Here is a 9,390-nt window from a genome sequence, read left to right as displayed (position 1 = left end):
AGCCCTGTAAAATAGTAAAACACACATTTTTATACCAAAAAAAAAAAAATTCCTGGCGCTGCTATTTTACTGGAAAATCTGTACTTCATGACTTATCCGGGCTTTTAAAGAAGAAAACTTGATGTAAAAAGGAAGAAGAAAAAGGACTTTGATAAAACATAATATTTATAAGCAATGAATTTTATATTTCAGACTTCATGTGGCGTGTGGAACTCCCCCTGGCTGTTTTGAATAGGGAAACGAATTACGATTTCTTTCAGTGCAAGGAAAAAAATCATCTTGGAAGAATGAAAGCATGAAAGCTATGGAAGATTAATATGCTTTTTCGGTTTTCCTTTCCTCCCGAAGTTGAATTCGTAACGAGAAGGCTGTGATGTTTATTTCTCTATTTACGTGTTTCGTCTAATATGTCATGGTCACATGGAGAACTAATAACCGTGTTGTATGTGTTGATCTCGATACACGCATATAACTTCAAAGTTACAATCAGTTTCGTTATAAATTGTTTGATTTTGCTGTATTTTTTAAAATATTAACTTTATATTTGTCATGATAATGGAAATCGTAATATCTTACACTGATAATATACTAAAACTGCTCCTGAGCTTGTGATTAGTTATTTGTAAGATTTATGCGTAGAAATGGAAGTCAAAGTGGCAATAGAGTTCTACAATACCAAAATGGAAGAGGAGGAGATGGAGGGACACAAACAGAAACGGAATGCACAGTGTGAAGCGTTTTGATATGATATGGGAAGAACAAGATGGCAGGGAAAGGTGTGAAACATTGGGTACAATTTTAAACGCAGGACATACCAATATTGACATGGCTGTGTTTCATCGCAACTTCAGAAAAACAAAACGCACGTGCTCTCACGTGGCACCCATTATTCATTCAGTTTTCACGTTTACAATGTGCCAGTTGAGAATAAAGCCCAAGATATCTGCTTAGGCCCAAACGATGAATTTGATAAAGTTATCAGAACTAAGCCCACGCCCTTAGAACATACTAGAAGACGTCATTTTTCAATATTTTGTTTTGTTCTTATCTCTTGTATATGACACGTGTATCATTTGTTTTCTGTACCATTCCTGTTTGCTCTGCACGTTAGCGCGCATACATGCTCTACATATATGTACAATACCAATCATTGGAATACAAGGCAATTACCATCACCTACTGTCAAAACCTTTTGGCATTATTTTTGTCTTGATATCAAAGCGGATGACCTCCTCCACTTTCGTTCATCCCAATATCTCAAATACGTCCACTACCACCTCAAATGCCACCACCGTCTTCGTCTCCATACACCCAAAACCCACCATCATGTCATCGAGCTCTCAAGCTGTCTTGGTCAAGTTGGACTATGACAACTATCTTTCTAGCAAACCATTGTTCTTTCCATTATTCATAGCTACTCACTAGAAGGTCACATTGTAGGGCCAAAGTTATGTCCCTCAGAGTACATATTTGAAAATGATGAGCTCAAAATTAATTCGGCGTATCAAGAATGGCAAGCCAGTGACCAGATGTTGATAGGCTGGCTTTATAAATCTATGACTCCTAAAATATCTTCTTAGCTTACTAATTGCAAGAATGCATTTGAGTTTTGGCAAGCTACAAAAGATCTTGCTGCTGTAAGCCTCGATACTCGAGTGATGTTGCTTAAGATGTAGCTTTAGAAAACCTGTAAAGGCTCCTAAAAAATCGTTGACTACTTAGCCAAGATGAAATGCATAGCATACAACTTACTTTTGGCCAAAAATCCTGTTTCCATTTTTGATCTTATGGCTCAGTCCTTGCAAGCCCAATCCTATAGTATGTCAACTTTTTGAGAAGAAGGATCTCACCTGGGTAGATCTTCAAGCAACATTACTTTCCTTTAAAAGTCATTTGGAGCAGCTTAACTATGTCATTTTCTAGATGAATGCACTTGTTGTCACTAGTCTTCCTGGACATTTTACTGAAGGCCTAAGTCATAATTCATCATTTTGAAACTCCTAGAGAGGGAGTCAGAACAAATGAATGAGGGGTTTCAAAGGACGTGGTAGATTGGATAGTAACAACAATATTGGTGTAGAATGTCAAGTTTATAGATGCTTTAGACACACAACCACCAATTGCTACTATTTTACACAAAATGGCACTCGCAGCAACTATCCATCCTATTATAGTGCTTTGATTGCTACTCTAAACACTGTGGCTAATTGAACCTGGTACATGGATAGTGGAGCAAGTAACCATATGACTAATGATGCTTTTGTTCTTGAACCTACAGTAGGATATCTAAGTAATCTAGTATTATATGTTGACAATGGTAATTTTATTTCTATCAAAGATGTTGGTAGCACTAATGTGATTGGGTTGAAAAGTGGTACTATTTATTTGAAGGATGTTTAATATGCTCCATATATTATCAAAAATCTAATCCCTATAGTAAAACTTATGGCTGACAATGATGTGATTGTAGTTTTTGACCCTAAAGTTTGCTATGTGAAGGACAAGAGGACAAGGCAAGTGCTATTGCAAGGAACAATTGATAAGGGTCTTTACCAAATGCATACTGATAGAGGAGCTTGGACTGCTGGAGTTCACATAGCTAATGTAGGAAATAACATATAATCTTGTAATGAGCTTATGAGGTAGCATATACGATTAGGCCATCCTTCATTTGCAGTTTTGTCTAAAGTTTTATATGATTGTCATGTTTATATTAAGAATAAAACACTTCTGTTTTATGAAGCATGCCAATATAGAAAAGTCCATAATCTACCTTTTCCAAAATCTAATTCACAAGTGTCTAGTCCTCTTAAATAAATACATTTAAATGTCAGGGGTTTTAAGTATTATGTTCACTTTATAGATGATTTCAATCATTTCACTTGGATATACCCATTGTGAAATAAATCTGAAGTAAATTAATGTTCATATAGTTCAAAAATCTTATGGAAAATCAATTTGATAGTAAGATAAAGAAGTTTCAATGTGATAGAAGAGGAGAATATAGATCCTTGTTGAATATTTTAACACAGCTGGTATTCAATATAGGATGTCATGCCCTTACACATCTGCTTAAAATAAAAGAGCTAAGAGAAAAACATTGCCACATTGCTAAAAGGGGTTTATCTATGTTAGCTCAAGCACACATGCCATTATATTATTGGTAGGAAGCATTCCAAACAACTGTATATACTATCAATCTTCTTCCAGCTAATATTCTTGCAGGTAAGAGTCCTCACATAGTGTTATACAACAAGTAACTTGATCATAAGAGCTTGAAGCATTTTGGTGTACTTGCTATCATTCACTTTAAGCTTTCAATTAGCATAAGCTTATCCTTTCATACCATAGAGTATGTATCCATTAGGTATAGTGGACAATACAAGGGATTTAAGTGTCTTAATTTTAATAGGAGAATCTTTATCTCATGACATGTTTTTAATGCAGATGAATTTCCTTTCTCAATAGGTTTTTTGAAAAAATCACAAGAATTTGCTATTGTTAGTTATGAACTTACTTCATTTCCTATATGCTTGCAACCACACAAATTCAAGACAAGCTATTAAACCAGCTTCTAATTATCATAACTATTCACAAGAAACTCAAATACCTATAGCATCCTTTATATCAGATACAACCATTCATGCTGCTGCAAATACTGTATTGAATCATGAAAGCCAGAACAACATAACCATACTTGTTAACACAGTTGGTGCTATAGAGAATGACAGTCTTGAACATGCAAGTGAGAATACTAATAATACCACAACAAATAGGCATCAAATGATCGTAAGATCAAAAAGTGGTATTTTCAAGCTAAAGTATCCATTTGTTGGTATAACTTCTCTTAGTAGCAAGAACATCTCAGAACCAGTTAATGTTAAAAAGGCTCTCTTTGTACCTAAATGGAAAGAGCATAGGACTAGACATAGGACTTCATTCCTTACTCTAATCAAAATGTTATTGATTGCAAATAGATTTTCAAGACCAAATTTCTCCCTAATGGATCTGTTAATAAATATAAAGCCAAATTGGTTGCTAAAGGCTTTCAACAAGATGCTAGCATCAACTTAGATGCTATAATTAGTCCGGTTACTAAACTTACTACAATCTAGATCATTCTTTCACTAACTATAACTTTTGACTGGCATTAAAGCAACTAGACATAAACAATTCTTTCCTTAATGTTATACATGAAGATGTGTTTATGACACAGCTAGCAAGTTTATTAACCTTATACAACCTTATCATGTGTGTAAACTTAAGAAAGCATTGTATGGACTAAGACAAGCACCATGAGCTTGGTTTGAAAGAATTCATAGTGTCTTGAGTAGTTAGGGATTCTACAATACAAAGAGTGATAATTTACCTTTTGTGCTCAAAACTTTTGCTCATATCCTCATCATCCTAATCTACGTAGATGATATACTGATAACAAGTAACAACATAATACAAGTTTAGAATATTATTAAAAAATTAGGATGTTTGTACTCAAGGATGTTGGTGATCTATATTATTTTCTCAAGCTCAAGATGGTTCATAACAACTTAAGAATTTTTATTTACCAAGGCAAATACATTGAAGATCTATTGAAAAAGTATGACATGTTGTATGTTACACCATATAGCACTCCCATGACAGGTGGAAAAATCCTGGATGCCACTGGTAGACAAGGAATAGAGGATGTAACAAATTACAGAAGTGCACTTGGAGCTTTACAATATCTAACTGACACTTGGCTAGATATTTTCCTTACTGTCAATCATCTGAGTCAATTTCTTAATAGATAACATCTGAGCATTGGAAAGACGTCAAATGCATTTTCAAATATCTTAAAGGTTTTGCTTGTACAGGTATCTTCTGTAACGCCCTCAGATTTACATACCAATTTTTCACAAATTATTAAAACCATTATCATGGTAGAAAAATTTCTACCATGATACATCCAAGACAATATACCACAGGTCTTAAAATATCTCAAAAAAGCAATTAGAACCATGAGGGACAGTCAGGATCCTCATGGCATGATATTTAAATTAGGTCATGAATCAAGAGAGACAAACATAATCCTCTTGGTCAAATAAATACTTTTAATAAAAAGGATTAGAGTTTACATGCTTCACAAAGAAGATATGTCCTAAGTTGGTACAAGATACATTGTATAATCCAAAATAAGAGGCAACGTAAAAGATGGTGTCTCATACACCATAGTTACACCTCTGGTGCTTTCTCGGCCGGACTCGCTCCTGTAAAAATGTTAACCACGGGGAATGAGACTTAAAAGTCCCAGTAACCAAAAATTAATATGTAATGATGCTTGCGGATGTAACTAATCATGCGATTGCTAAGTGGGCACACAAAACATTTAACCGAACAATACTTTCAAACAAACCGAACAAGTATTTAATTTGCATGACTGCACCTTATATCCTCCTTTCGCCATGCTCGGACGCCAAATCACCAGGCCAAAGGTGAGTTGGACCAAGCGACACGCCACTCATTGGGTTCAATGAGGGCTTACCATGTGATAATAATTAACCGAACAGAAATTTCCATTAACACCATACATTAAAATACCCTGACAAGTCATGCATCATTCAAATATCCAAACAGAAATATATCCGAACAATAATATCTCATCATGATAAACAAAAATAAATTTTTAACCCACTTGGCAATAATTTCAAACAAGTATATACAGTATTTATTTTCAATAATTCATAATTTTTCCAAACAACAAAACAACACATAACCATTCACAAACACACTCATCACAACACATTAATAATGGTTACCTTGTGTCTTGAATAACAAGTTCCCCTTCACAACTCCTTTTTCACCACTATCTTTGTCAATATAATCTACATAATTATTTCACAATACTATATATTAATTTTACATTAAAATAAATAACTCTAATTTAAAGAGTTAGAAAGTCTTAGATCTATAGTCCATATTAACACTAATTTAAGATTTATGCCTCATTTAACTTTCCAAATTCTTTTCTAAAATTCTCGTACCCTAATGAACTATTTTTTTTTATCCTCAATTCACTTCTAGTATCACAATTTCATCCTTCTATATTCTAAAAATTCATCCAAAAATAAATTAAAATTTTTAAAATTATCCTGAAGTCTCAAATCACCTTTCTATAACCTTAAAAATACTTATTCATACTTAAATAAATATTTAATAATCATAGGTTTATCCCTACGTCTCAGATTCCACATAAATTCAACCATATAGATCTAGATTTTAACTCAAAAATTCTTAAACATGAGTTTCAACCTTAAAAAAAATATTCTATAATATTTTTTTATATCCCTAAGAATTTTAACCTATATTTTTAATATATTATATCATCAGATTAACTATCCTATAGAAAAATCCTAATCAAAATATTTACTCTATCCTACAAAATAATCATATCACTAGAAAGCTAATATTATTTAGAAAATAACTACAAAATTAATTTTGTAATTAAATAAATTTTTAAATGCTAATCTAAACAGGAAAGTTAAAACATACCTGAAGAAAAAGAAAATAATCCCCCCTTGCGAGAAAACGCCGAGCAACGTGAGAGGAAGAGAGAAAAATAATATAAAAATGGAATTGTGAGTCCCAAAATTATATTAAAAAAAACTATAAGTTTGAATTTAATTATTCAAACCTTTGGGCCAAAAGTTGCAATTTTCTCTAAATTACATCTTAGCCTCTCATGCTTCCTAATGCACACACCCCCTCCTTTTTATACATGAAGGCACCTCTTCTCTTCCCTCATCTAACTAATGTGGGACTTAGAAACAACAACCTTCCACCCCCCTTTTTTTGTTCCTTCTACCTTCTCTTTTTTTTAACACATACATAAAAAAAATTATTTATGTATTATATCTTAACTAAATATTGCTTATGTGGTTTTAAATTTAAATTTTTAAATTCATAATTAAATACCTAACCATAATATTATTTCTAAATAACCTCAAATAATATAAATTTCTATTATTATTATTTTTTTTCTCAAAACCTAAATTCCATAATTTCTTTATCATATAAAAAAAAATCAAGATGTTACATCTTCCTCTCACAATTTAATCAGCTGTGTATCACTGCCTACTTAAACACAAAGTGGGTAGCTTGTCCAAATGATCAAAGGTTAGTCATAGGATACTATGTTTAGAAAGTCATTGGTTTCTTGATGTTTTAAAAAACAGCATGCAATATCTAGATCAAAGCACTGAGACTTAATATAAAGCATTGGCTAACACAGCCTCTGAGGTTGCCTGGATTTCTTCACTTTTGTCAGAACTGTGGGTTCTTAAACTTAAAACACTAGTTATATGGTGTGATAACATTAGTGTAGTTGCATTGATAGAGAATCCAGTCTATCATGCTAGAACAAAGCATATAGAGATTGGTGTTCATTATGTACGTGATTTAGTTCTTGCAAGTCAACTTCAAGTTAATTATGTCCCTTCTTATGAGCAAAATGCACATTTGTTCACCAAACCTCTATATCACCCTCAATTTACCTATCTAAATCACAAACTTTGAGTAGACATACCTTCTTGTTTGTGGGGGGAGTTAAGAATAAAGCCCAAGATATCTACTCAGGCCTAAATAATGAAGTTGATAAAGTTATTAGAACCAAGCCCACACCCTTAAAACATAATAGAAAACTTCATTCTTGGATATTTTGTTTTGTTCTTGTCTTTTGTATATGACACATGTATCATTCTCTCTCTGTGTGTGTGTGTGTGTACATGTGCGCGCGTGTTGGGGGTGCGTTGTGTGTTAGGTACTCCTCCTCCTTTTAGATTCGCCTACACTCCTTCATCTATATAACTCCACATAAACCACTCCTACAATTCGGTAAGACATTATTAGACTTATATATGATAAATTACTTGATTTTTGTAGCAAAAAAATTTTAGATCATGAATACTCCCATATGTGTGCATCAGTGTATTTGTTTAAGAGACTAAATTGAATGGAATGAAATTTAATTTTTGAGGATTGGATGATTAAAAGTCAGGCTATCTTTTAATAATCAACTCGAAGAGATTGTTTTGTGAGAATTGGATTGAGAAGTGAGGGATATCCAATTAGTGAATCGTTAATTCTCTCAAAAATATAGTTGTGTTTTTTCTTGGAAGTTTTCTTTCCCCCTTCCATTGTTCTTCAAAGGTTTACATAAGTTTTGATTCTTCCAAGTAAATATTTGTGATTGAATATTTGCAAATTGTAGTTTATTTTTAAATTTGATTCACATGCGTCGCACCTACTATATTGCAAAATATATATTTTACATCCTTCAATTTATGTCAATTTTTGTAAAAGTGACATAAAAAATAGAGACAGTGGCAATTTTATAAATAAGTATTGAATATGTAAGATTATCAATATTACTTTTTTTAAAAAAAATGACTTTGATTGTAAAAAATAAATTATTTTAAATTATTAATTTTTGAACATTTTAGACATTGCTTTCATAAAATAGTGACATGTATTATAAAAAAATAAATTTATATTAAATTATTAATTTATAAATACTTTTCACGTCATTTTTTTTAAAAAAAGACATGAATAAATTATCCACATTGTTTTTTTTTTAAAGAAATGTAGATTATAAAAAATAAATTATTTTAAATTATTAAATTTTAAATATTATCCACATGGCTTTGTTAAAAAGGCGATGAGGAGACATTAATTGTGTATTCAGGTGATATACATACACGATTAACTACTATGCAATGCCACTATAATAAAAGGAGAGGGGGCTGTTATATGAAGTTAAAAGGCATTTGAACTGTAAAAAGTAGATTAAAAAATCGAGTAAAAAAAGCGAAGTTGCTGCTTGGAGTTGAAGACAGAGGGAAGAATGAGGACGACAAAGCAAAGCAAGGGTGGATAAGATGCATGGGAAGAAGAAGCATTGTACCGGGAGGTGTGGGGTGTTTAGAAGACTTCTAGAATTAGGGGCAACATTCATGGGTTGACACATTTAGATACTCTTAATCACACACCATCCAATGTGGAAAGCGTGGTGGCTTCCACATGTAACACCGTACCCCTCCAAAACACTCGCGCGAGCGCGCACAATTACAAACTAAGCTTCTCCTGTTTTCCTTCATTCTTCATCTACCATTCTCATTTCTCTCTTGACTACCTTCGATCTGCACATGTGCAGTCCCCACACCCCATGAGTGGGACCTATTTAAAAAAAAAAAAAAAAACAAGACAGCTAGGGAGGGGAGAACGTAGCGATATCTGTGGCTGTGATTATTAAGAAAAGGGGACACGAAACTGCGGAGTGTATGCAGAAAACAAAGTTGGCAAACACGGAAAGTCCGGCCCATGTATTTATATATATCCCCCCACGTAACCATCCAA

This window comes from Prosopis cineraria, unplaced genomic scaffold (genome assembly GCF_029017545.1).
Source record: "Prosopis cineraria cultivar Desert tree isolate PC_DT_omini unplaced genomic scaffold, ASM2901754v1 PC2, whole genome shotgun sequence".
NCBI classification, from domain to species: domain Eukaryota; kingdom Viridiplantae; phylum Streptophyta; class Magnoliopsida; order Fabales; family Fabaceae; genus Prosopis; species Prosopis cineraria.
This window is presented reverse-complemented; position numbering follows the sequence as displayed.